We start from the raw sequence: 12,380 nt of genomic DNA, 5'->3' as shown, positions 1-12,380 counted from the left end.
AAAAGGTCTGAAATGTTTGATTTTTACCCCTTAAATAAAAGGTTTAGTTCCTAGCTCCTCCCCCTCAGTTTACAAATGATTAACCTTACGTGACCTCTTCTATCTTATGAATGAGTCCTTAATTGATCAGTTCTAACTTGTGCCTGACTCAGAAGAGACGGAGCTGTGGTCTTTTTTGAAGTTTTAATATGCAGTTAAAGCAGAATGCAAGTAAAACACAGGGTAAGGAAAACAAACCACAGTATACAAAATATAAAAAGGCAATAAAGTAATACAAAATACAATAAATAAAATCAAACTAACCTTTCCTTCACAACAAAGTGTAGCAGAGTCTGGATGAGCCTTTCTGGTAAAGCTCTGAAATGTTTTATTTTACCCCTTAAATAGAAGGTTTAGCTCCCAGCTCCACCCCCTGAGTTCACAAATAATTAACATTAAGTGACCTCTTCTATCTTATGAATGAGTCCTTAATTGATCAGTTCTAATTTCTGTGTGACTCAGAAGAGACAGAGCTGTGGTCTCTTTTGAAGTTTTAATATGCAGTTAAAGCAGAATGCAAGTAAAACACAAGGTAAAGAAAACAAACCACAGTATTCAAAATATAAAAAGGCAATAAAGCAATACAAAATACAACAAATAAAAGTAAACTAACCTTTCCTTCACAGCAAAGTGTAGCAGTGTCTGGATGAGCCTTTCTTGTAAAGCTCTGAAATGTTTTATTTTACCCCTTAAATAGAAGGTTTAGTTTATAGCTCCATCCCCTCAGTTCACAAATGATTAACCTTAAGTGACCTCTTCTAGCTTTTGAATGAGTCTTTAATTGATCAGTTCTAATTTCTGCCTGACTCAGAAGAGACAGAGCTGTGGTCTCTTTTGAAGTTTTAATATGCAGTTAAAACAGAATGCAAGTAAAACACAAGTTAAAGAAAACAAATCACAGTATTCAACATATTAAAAGTCAGTAAAGTAATACACAATAGAAGAAATAAAAGCAAATTAACTTTTTGTTCACAGCAAAGTGTAGCAGCGTCTGGATGATCCTTTCTGGTAAAGCTCTGAAATGTTTTATTTTACCCCTTAAATAGAAGGTTTAGCTCCCAGCTCCACCCCCTGAGTTCACAAATGATTAACCTTAAGTGACCTCTTCTATCTTATGAATGAGTCCTTAATTGATCAGTTCTAATTTCTGCCTGACTCAGAAGAGACAGAGGTGTTGACTCTTTTGAAGTTTTAATATGCAGTTAAAGCAGAATGCAAGTAAAACACAAGGTAAAGAAAACAAACCACAGTATTCGAAATGTAAAAAGGCAATAAAGTAATACAAAATAGAACAAATAAAAGCAAATTAACTTTTCCTTCACAGCAAAATGTAGTAGCATCTGGACGAGCCCTTCTGGTTAAGCTCTGAAATGTTTTATTTTACCCCTTAAATAGAAGGTTTAGTTCATAGCTCCATCCCCTCAGTTCACAAATGATTAACCTTAAGTGACCTCTTCTAGCTTTTGAATGAGTCCTTAGTAGATCAATTCTAATTTCTGCATGACTTAGAAGAGACAGAGCTGTGGTCTATTTTGAAGTTTTAATATGCAGTTAAAGCAGAATGCAAGTAAAACACAAGTTAAAGAAAACAAATCACAGTATTCAACATATAAAAAGTCAATAAAGTAATACAAAATAGAAGAAATAAAAGCAAATTAACTTTTCGTTCACAGCAAAGTGTAGCAGCGTCTGGATGATCCTTTCTGGTAAAGCTCTGAAATTTTTTACTTAACCCTTTAAATAGAAGGTTTAGTTCATAGCTCCATCCCCTCAGTTCACAAATGATTAACCTTAAGTGACCTCTTCTAGCTTTTGAATGAGTCCTTAATTGATCAGTTCTAATTTCTGCCTGAATCAGAAGAGACAGAGCTGTGGTCTCTTTTGAAGTTTTAATATGCAGTTAAAGCAGAATGCAAGTAAAACACAAGTTAAAGAAAACAAATCACAGTATTCAACATATAAAAAGTCAATAAAGTAATAAAAAATAGAACAAATAAAAGCAAATGAACTTTTCCTTCACAGCAAAGTAGCGTCTGGACGAGCCCCTCTGGTAAAGCTCTGAAATGTTTTATTTTAACCCTTAAATAGAAGGTTAGTTCCCAGCTCCACCCCCTCAGTTCACAAATGATTAACATTAAGTGACATTGTCTATCTTATGAATGAGTCCTTAATTGATCAGTTCTAATTTCTGCATGACTCAGGAGAGACAGAGCTGTGGTCTCTTTTGAAGTTTTAATATGCCTTTAAAGCATAATGCAAGCAAAACACATGGTAAAGAAAACAAACCACAGTATTCAAAATATAAAAAGGCAATAAAGTAATACAAAATACAACAAATAAAAGCAAACTAACCTTTCTTTCAGGGCAAAGTGTAGCAGAGTCTGGATGAGCCTTTCTGACAAAGCTCTGAAATGTTTAATTTTACCCCTTAAAAAGAAGATTTAGTTGCTAGCTCCACCCCCTCCGTTCACAAATGATTAACCTTAAGTGACCGCTTCTATCTGATGAATGAGTCCTTAATTGATCAGTTCTAATTTCTGCCTGACTCACAAGAGACAGAACTGTAGTGTCTTTTGAAGTTTTAATATGCAGTTAAAGCAGAATGCAAGTAAAACACAAGGTAAAGAAAACAAACCACAGTATTCAAAATATAAAAAGGCAATAAAGTAATACAAAATACAACAAATAAAAGCAAATTAACTTTTCTTTCACAGCAAATGCAACAGAGTCTGGATGAGCCTTTCTGGTAAAGCTCTGAAATGTTTTATTTTACCCCTTAAATAGAAGGTTAGTTCCCAGCTCCACCCCGTCAGTTCACAAATGATTAACCTTAAGTGACCTCTTCTCTATCTTATGAATGAGTCCTTAATAGATCAGTTCTAATTTCTGCCTGACTCAGAAGAGACAGATCTGTGGTCTCTTTTGAAGTTTTAATATGCCATTAAAGCAGAATGCAAGTATAATACAAGATAAAGAAAATAAACCACAGTATTCAAAATGTAAAAAGGCAATAAAGTAATACAAAATACAACACATAAAAGCAAACTAACCTTTCCTTCACAGCAAAGTGTAGCATAGTCTGGATGGACCTTTCTGGTGAAGGTCTGAAATGTTTGATTTTTACCCCTTAAATAAAGGTTTAGTTCCTCGCTCCACCCCCTCAGTTTACAAATGATTAACCTTAAGTGACCTCTTCTATCTTATGAATGAGTCCTTAATTGATCAGTTCTAACTTGTGCCTGACTCAGAAGAGACGGAGCTGTGGTCTCTTTTGAAGTTTTAATATGCAGTTAAAGCAGAATGCAAGTAAAACCAAGGCGAAGAACACAAACCACAGTATACAAAATATAAAAAGGCAATAAAGTAATACAAAATACAATAAATAAAATCAAACTAACCTTTCCTTCACAACAAAGTGTAGCAGAGTCTGGATGAGCCTTTCTGGTAAAGCTCTGAAATGTTTTATTTTACCCCTTAAATAGAAGGTTTAGCTCCCAGCTCCACCCCCTGAGTTCACAAATAATTAACATTAAGTGACCTCTTCTATCTTATGAATGAGTCCTTAATTGATCAGTTCTAATTTCTGCGTGACTCAGAAGAGACAGAGCTGTGGTCTCTTTTGAAGTTTTAATATGCAGTTAAAGCAGAATGCAAGTAAAACACAAGGTAAAGAAAACAAACCACAGTATTCAAAATATAAAAAGGCAATAAAGCAATACAAAATACAACAAATAAAAGCAAACTAACCTTTCCTTCACAGCAAAGTGTAGCAGAGTCTGGATGAGCCTTTCTGGTAAAGCTCTGAAATGTTTTATTTTACCCCTTAAATAGAAGGTTTAGTTCATAGCTCCATCCCCTCAGTTCACAAATGATTAACCTTAAGTGACCTCTTCTAGCTTTTGAATGAGTCCTTAATTGATCAGTTCTAATTTCTGCCTGACTCAGAAGAGACAGAGCTGTGGTCTCTTTTGAAGTTTTAATATGCAGTTAAAGCAGAATGCAAGTAAAACACAAGTTAAAGAAAACAAATCACAGTATTCAACATATAAAAAGTCAATAAAGTAATACAAAATAGAAGAAATAAAAGCAAATTAACTTTTCGTTCACAGCAAAGTGTAGCAGCGTCTGGATGATCCTTTCTGGTAAAGCTCTGAAATTTTTTATTTAACCCTTTAAATAGAAGGTTTAGTTCATAGCTCCATCCCCTCAGTTCACAAATGATTAACCTTAAGTGACCTCTTCTAGCTTTAGAATGAGTCTTTAATTGATCAGTTCTAATTTCTGCCTGACTCAGAAGAGACAGAGCTGTGGTCTCTTTTGAAGTTTTAATATGCAGTTAAAGCAGAATGCAAGTAAAACACAAGTTAAAGAAAACAAATCACAGTATTCAACATATAAAAAGTCAATAAAGTAATACAAAATAGAACAAATAAAAGCAAATTAACTTTTCCTTCACAGCAAAGTGTAGTAGCGTCTGGACGAGCCCTTCTGGTAAAGCTCTGAAATGTTTTATTTTAACCCTTAAATAGAAGGTTAGTTCCCAGCTCCACCCCCTCAGTTCACAAATGATTAACCTTAAGTGACCTCTTCTCTATCTTATGAATGAGTCCTTAATAGATCAGTTCTAATTTCTGCATGACTTAGAAGAGACAGAGCTGTGGTCTCTTTTGAAGTTTTAATATGCAGTTAAAGCAGAATGCAAGTAAAACACAAGGTAAATAAAACAAATCACAGTATTCAAAATATAAAAAGACAACAAAGTAATGGACTAACGACAAATGATTAGCCTTAAGTGACCTCTTCTGTCTTATGAATTAGTTCTTAATTGATCAGTTCTAACTTCTGCCTGACTCAGAAGAGACAGAGCTGTGTTCTCTTTTGAAGTTTTAATATGCAGTTAAAACAGAATGCAAGTAAAACACAGGGTAAGGAAAACAAATCACAGGATTCAAAATATAAAAAAGCAGCAAAGTAATACAAAATACAACAAATAAAAGCAAACAAACCTTTCCTTCACAGGAAAGTGTAGCAGAGTCTGGATGAGCCTCTCTGGTAAAGCTCTGAAATGTTTTATTTTACCCCTTAAACAGAAGGTTAGTCCCCATCTCCACACCCTCAGTTCACAAATGATTAACATTAAGTGACCTCTTATATCTTATGAATGAGTCCTTAATTGATCAGTTCTAATTTCTGCATGACTCAGAAGAGACAGAGCTGTGGTTTCTTTTGAAGTTTTAATATGCAGTTAAAGCAGAATGCAAGTAAAACACAAGGTAAAGAAAACAAACCACAGTATTCAAAATATAAAAAGGCAATAAAAGTAATACAAAATACAACAAATAAAAGCAAACTAACTTTTCCTTCACAGCAAAGTGTAGCAAGGTCTGGATGAGCCTTTCTGGTAAAGCTCTGAAATGTTTTATTTTACCCCTTAAATAGAAGGTTTAGTTCATAGCTCCACCCCCTCAGTTCACAAATGATTAACCTTAAGTGACCTCTTCTAGCTTATGAATGAGTCCTTAATTGATCAGTTCTAATTTCTGCCTGACTCAGAAGAGACAGAGCTGTGGTTTCTTTTGAAGTTTTAATATGCAGTCAAAGCAGAATGCAAGTAAAACACAAGGTAAAGAAAACAAATCACAGTATTCAAAATATAAAAAGGCAATAAAGTAATACAAAATACAACAAATAAAAGCAAATTAACTTTTCCTTCACAGCAAAGTGCAGCAGAGTCTGGATGAGCCTTTCTGGTAAAGCTCTGAAATGTTTTATTTTACCCCTTAAATAGAAGGTTAGTTCCCAGCTCCACCCCCTCAGTTCACAAATGATTAACCTTAAGTGACCTCTTCTCTATCTTATGAATGAGTCCTTAATAGATCAGTTCTAATTTCTGCCTGACTCAGAAGAGACAGATCTGTGGTCTCTTTTGAAGTTTTAATATGCCATTAAAGCAGAATGCAAGTATAATACAAGATAAAGAAAACAAACCACAGTATTCAAAATGTAAAAAGGCAATAAAGTAATACAAAATACAACACATAAAAGCAAACTAACCTTTCCTTCACAGCAAAGTGTAGCATAGTCTGGATGGACCTTTCTGGTGAAGGTCTGAAATGTTTGATTTTTACCCCTTAAATAAAAGGTTTAGTTCCTAGCTCCACCCCCTCAGTTTACAAATGATTAACCTTAAGTGACCTCTTCTATCTTATGAATGAGTCCTTAATTGATCAGTTCTAACTTGTGCCTGACTCAGAAGAGACGGAGCTGTGGTCTCTTTTGAAGTTTTAATATGCAGTTAAAGCAGAATGCAAGTAAAACACAGGGTAAGGAAAACAAACCACAGTATACAAAATATAAAAAGGCAATAAAGTAATACAAAATACAATAAATAAAATCAAACTAACCTTTCCTTCACAACAAAGTGTAGCAGAGTCCGGATGAGCCTTTCTGGTAAAGCTCTGAAATGTTTTATTTTACCCCTTAAATAGAAGGTTTAGCTCCCAGCTCCACCCCCTGATTTCACAAATAATTAATATTAAGTGACCTCTTCTATCTTATGAATGAGTCCTTAATTGATCAGTTCTAATTTCTGCGTGACTCAGAAGAGACAGAGCTGTGGTCTCTTTTGAAGTTTTAATATGCAGTTAAAGCAGAATGCAAGTAAAACACAAGGTAAAGAAAACAAACCACAGTATTCAAAATATAAAAAGGCAATAAACCAATACAAAATACAACAAATAAAAGCAAACTAACCATGTTAAGTTGTCTATCTCGCCTTCATTCTTGCTGGATGGGTTCGGAGCCGACCTCGGCTCCGACTCGGCCACTCTAAAAGCTCGAGAGTTGGTTCCACCGGCTCGTGGCTCCCCTTATATCCCACAATGCTAGGCGTGAGTTACCACAGATCTCGTTTGCCGCTACAGTGATCGAGGTGTTTGGTTTCTACCGGCTTCTTGGTGAGTTATTGTAGAGTAATTTTTAGTCTACTTAAACCCTTTTAGTTTAATTCTTAACAGTTAATGTTAAGTTGTCAATCTCGCCTTCATTCTTGCTTGATGGGTTCGGAGCCGATCCTCGGCTCCGACTCGGCACTTGCTAAGCTCGAGAGTCACTTTTACCAGCTCGAGGCAGCCCCATATCCCATGATGCAAGGCGGTAAGTACCCAGATCTCGTTTGCCGCTTCGCTGATGAGGTCCTCCTTTTACCAGCTCCTGGTAAGTGATTGTTATATTACTACTTTTGCCCCTTTCTTCAGAAAAAACTTTAGATAATTAGTTTTAATACAGTTTTAGTCCTTTTCTGACAAGACTTTCCCTGACTCCTTAAAAATTTCTAGTCAGACTTTCTCCCATCCCATCCCCCCCTTGTTAGGGTGTGTGTGTCTGTTATTGATAGTTTTATATAATTTAATTTCTTGGACTAGTGTTGTGTGTGTGTGATTCACTATGTCTAAGGAAAGGGTCTCAGGCTTTAAGAAGTGTGACTCGTGCTGTCAGAAGATGTCTCTGACAGGCAGTCACACTTCTTGCCTTTACTGCCTGGGGCCTCTTCACCTGCAGGACTCCTGTGCTATTTGTCACTCTTTCAGCCAGAGAGTCCTGCAGGAAAGAAGAAATAAATTAATTTTGAGGGGCTTCTTGCCGGAGGGCTCCCGCTAAGTCGGCTCCATCTAAGACTTCAAAGTCTTCCAAGGCCCAGGCTTCTGTGTCCAAGCCTGTGGTTCGGCCCGACTCTTTCAGAGTCGAGATCGCTCGGCTGGAGCCGACTGTACTACATAAACCTTCGGCACCGATGGCTATCGGTGCCGATTCTGGTTCGACCACTTCGTGTCGGCTCGATCGGTTCCAACCACCATGTGGCTCAGGCATCGGTGTTGGCTCTGATCGGCTCCGACACCGTTACTTTGTGCTGTATCGGCTCGGCTGGAGCCGATGCATCAGCTACCTGTCGGGCGCCGATAAGTTGTCGGCTCCGACAGTTTCTGTGGTTTCATCGGCTCCGATGGTTCCTTCGAGGAAGAGGTCTAGGTCCCTTCCTTGGAGCCGATACTTCGGCTCCGCTCTCCTCTCAGAACGGAGCCATCGGAGCGATCTTCAAGGTCATCCAGGCTTTCTGACCATGATTTAGAGAGTGGTCGGTAGATTACTTAAGTCACAGGCACTGGCCCAAATGCTACATAGTCCGTCTCAGCAGACGACTATTGGTCCACACCCCATTGCAGTTCCTCCTTGACTCTACCCCAGGGTTTGGAGTTGGAGTCTTCGAATGGTTACTGCTACGGCTGAGGGACAGATACCCCTTCTGTTCCTTCAGCCTCTACTCTTATCTCCTCTTCGAGACCTTCCTTAGAGGGATTCGTGGCCGGGCTTCCTGGTCTCCTCCGAGGTGAGTGGCATCGACCCTTGTCCGAGCCCGCTCTTCCCTTGGAGCCTCGGCCTTGGTGAGCTCGGCTCCGACATCTGCCTCGGAGGCTTCCCTTCGGTGAGCCCTGGAGTTCCTAGTTCTTCGAGCGGTTCTCTCGGACCTCCCTGGGAGGGAGCCGAGGTGATGAAGAGTGTGCTGGCCACTGGTCTCAGCCAGCAGTCTGTTTCCTTAGCTCCTCCCTCTATAGTGCCTGTTGACATCTCTGCCACTTCTCTTGCTACAGGACCCAGAGATCCTCCGCCTCAGGTTTCCCCACTGGGAATATCCCTCTTCCGAGGATTCTCCTGATTTGTCGGGAGATCCTCCGCGGAAGAGGACTTGTAAGAGGAAACACGTAGACTCCTCCGAGTCTATCACTTCAGATACTGACTTAGATGAGTCAGAAGGATCCCCAAGATCCCCCTCTGAGGATGTCTCCTTTTCAGACATCCTAGAACTCCTTAGACAGAGGGGAAACTGGCCCACCAATAATCCCTCTGAGGATGAGTCAGTATACCTGGAGGCGTTTGGATCTTGGCCCTCCACCTCCTGGGTGTCTCCGCCTTCGACCCCTTATGCAGGTTATTGCCCGAAAGGCGTGGGCTGCTCCTGACTCTATAGAGCCAGTCCCTAGGAGGCCTTCTAAATTTATTACTGCCCCATCGGACAAGCAATTCCTCACAAAAGGTGTCCCGCTGATGCCATGGTGGTGGCGGCTGCCACCAAGAAGGAACTTGCAGATCCTTCCGTACCTGTCCATCCTCCTAATAAGGACTCTAGGACCATGGATAGGTATGGTAAGCGGATGTTTTCTTCAGCGACCTTTGCTATGCTCGCTGAACTACCTATGTCACTTCACCAGACTCCAAAGGGATTTCCTTAAGGAGCTAGGTGAAGTTGTGCAGGATCCTACAGCTGCAGGGGCTCAGGAAAAAATTGCTTCGCAGCTAGGAACCCTTAACTCCATTGCAAACTCCTCCATGCGGCTAATATCATATGCTGCTGATGGAGCGAGTAGGGCCGCAGGTACAGGTGTGGCTCTTAGACGCCAAGCCTGGATGTGGCTATGTAATTTTGCAGATCCCTTTAAGGCGTCCTTCACAAACTCTCCCTTTGATGGGTCAGCTTTGTTTGGCCCTCAAGTGAAGGAAACATTGACCAGGTGTGAGCAGGACGGCAAAACTCTTTCTGTCAGGAGTCCGTTTTTCCACCCCTTCTAGACCTTACCCCAAAGGACAGAAGGGTGGCAAAATGTGGTTCTGCAAATCCCAAGGAGTCACGCTGGATTCACGTGGTCAGTTTACCCCTAGAGGCAGAGGGGGTAACAACAACAGACGCCACTCTAGAGGCAGAGGGGGTCCACAAAATCAGGGAAACAGAGAGTCTCTCTCTGACAAGCCCTTTCAGCATCCCTGAGATGTTGCCCGGCTGTCCCTTCTTGGAGGCAGTCGGGGGAAGACTATCGCTGTACCCAGAAGCCTGGCGTTCCCTCACTCAAGACAGATGGGTACAGTCGATCATATCCGAGGGTTACATAATTCCTTTCGAGGAAAGTCCTTTCTATCCCTCAAATTCCCTTCCAGATGTACCGCCTAAGGGAAATTGCAGAGTTAGAAGTCTCAAAACTACTGCAATAAAGAGCCATTCAGCCAGTTACAACAGACCATTCAGAGCCGGAATCTACTCAAGGTTCTTTTGGTCCCCAAAACGACGGGAGACTGGAGACCAATATTGGATCTCAGCAGACTCAACAAGTCTGTGAGGAAGACAAGATTCCGAATGGTCACTCTTCAGTCAATTCTGCCCTTCTTACAGAAGGACAACTGGATGTGCTCAATAGATCTTCAGGATGCACTATCACATAAAAATTCACAGATGCTCCAGGAGATTTCTCCGCTTCGGCTGGGGTCCAGTCATTTCCAGTTCAGAGCCCTGCCCTTTGGTCTCACTACAGCCCCCAGAGTGTTCACCAAATGCATGGCAGTGGTCACGGCTCACCTGAGACGTCAAGGATTCCAGGTGTTTCCGATCTCGACGACTGGCTCCTTTCAGCCACCACCAGGCATCAGCTTGTTCAAGCCAGGGATTACACAATAAATCTTTGTTCTCATTTGGGCATCTCGATCAACTTGAAAAGTCATCCTTATCGCCCTGCCAGTCTATTACTTTCATAGGCTAAACTTAAACACTGTTCGGATGTCAGCTACCCTTACAGATCAAAGAGTTTCAGACATTCAAAGTCATGTCAGGATCATTCTAGCCAACAAGAAAGTACAGGCCAGAATGGTTCTAAAGGTATTAGGCCTCATGGCTGCGGCCATTACTCTTCTTCCCTGGCTCGCTTCTACATGCCTTCTTCAATGGATGTTGTTCACTTAGTGGTCTTACCAACAACTTCAATGCGTCACCAAATTCTGGTGACACAGATTTGCAAAATCATCTTGCTTGGTGGATCACATCTCCCCAGATTCACCAAGGCAGACACTTTGTACCCCCATCCCGGTAGCCACTGTCACCACGGATGCCTCCCTGATCGGGTGGGGGGGGCATTATCAGGGCAGGATGGTTCATGGGACGTGGCAACCGTTCGAGTACCACCTGCACATAAATGTCCTGGAGATGAGAGCAGTGCTTTTAACGTTGCAAGCCCTCAACGACTTTCTTCCCGTAGGGACAATTGCAGTCCACACAGACAACATGTCTGTAGTTTGGTATATCAACAAACAGGGCAGAACCAAGTCCTACCCCTTGTGTCGAGAAGCTCAGACTTTGGCAATGGGCGATCTCCTCTCATCGGTTTCTGGTAGCAACGCACATCCCTGGGAAAACCAACATTTTAGCGGACAGATTGAGCAGAGCTATTCTCATGCCTCACGAGTGGTCTCTCAAGCAATCTATAGTGGAAGAGATTTTTCTGGAATGGGGTCGCCTGTTGCGATCTTTTGCTACTCCCCAAAACAGCAAATGCCCAGACTTCTTCTCTCTCTTCCTCTACCAGGCCATCCCCCCAGAGACGCTCTGACCCAGGATTGGCCCCAGGGACTTCTTTATGCTTTTCCTCCATTTCCTCTGATCCCTCAAGTTATCCAGAAAGCAACCGTTTTGAGAGCCAAAATGATTCTCATTGCTCCTTATTGGCCTCGACAAATTTGGTTCCCGTTCCTCCATCATCACCTTTTGGTGCAGCCGTGGCATCTGGACCCAGTGCCAGATCTTCTGATTCACCAATCCGGTCAGCTGCACCGGTCTATACCTTCTCTCAACCTTACAGCATGGTCGCTCCACTTCCTTCCTTAGCCAGGCTTCCTTTGATCTCTAACCCCGTTAGAGACATTCTAGTAGCTTCCTTAAAATCCTCTACCAGGAGGATTTATACAAGCAAATGGAAACGATTCTATTATTGGGCTAAAGCCAAAAATATTGATCCCTTCACTGCTCCAGTTCAGGTAGTTTTGGATTTCTTAGCGGAGATTTTTCATGCAGGATCCTCTTCTTCCACAGTTAGAGTTCAATTGGTTGCTATCTCGAACTTTCATGTCGGGTTCGCAGATCACAATATTATGTCCCACAGGCTTTGTAGAGCCTTCTTAAAAGGAATTTTCCTCCTGAAACCTCCAGTCAGGAGTCCTCCCCCTCAATGGGATCTAAATTTAGTGCTGACATCCTTGATTCTTCCCCCCTTCGAGCCAGCTGTTTCTTGCTCCCTGAAATTTCTTTCATGGAAAACCTTATTCCTAGTAGCTATTACATCTGCCAGGAGGGTGTCTGAACTTCATGCTCTATCGGTTCGACCCCCCTATTGGTCTTTCACAAAGACAGAGTATCAATGAGAACTAATCCGACCTTTTTGCCTAAGGTCGCCTCAAAGACTAATTTGAATCAATCCATTGATCTCCCTGTAATATTTCCAAACTATTCAAACAGATCGGAACAAAAA

This window comes from Protopterus annectens, chromosome 12.part0 (genome assembly GCF_019279795.1).
Source record: "Protopterus annectens isolate FY-2018-M chromosome 12.part0, PAN1.0, whole genome shotgun sequence".
Taxonomy (NCBI): domain Eukaryota; kingdom Metazoa; phylum Chordata; order Ceratodontiformes; family Protopteridae; genus Protopterus; species Protopterus annectens.
The sequence above is the reverse complement of the archived record's forward strand: the minus strand, read 5'-3'. Positions refer to the sequence as shown.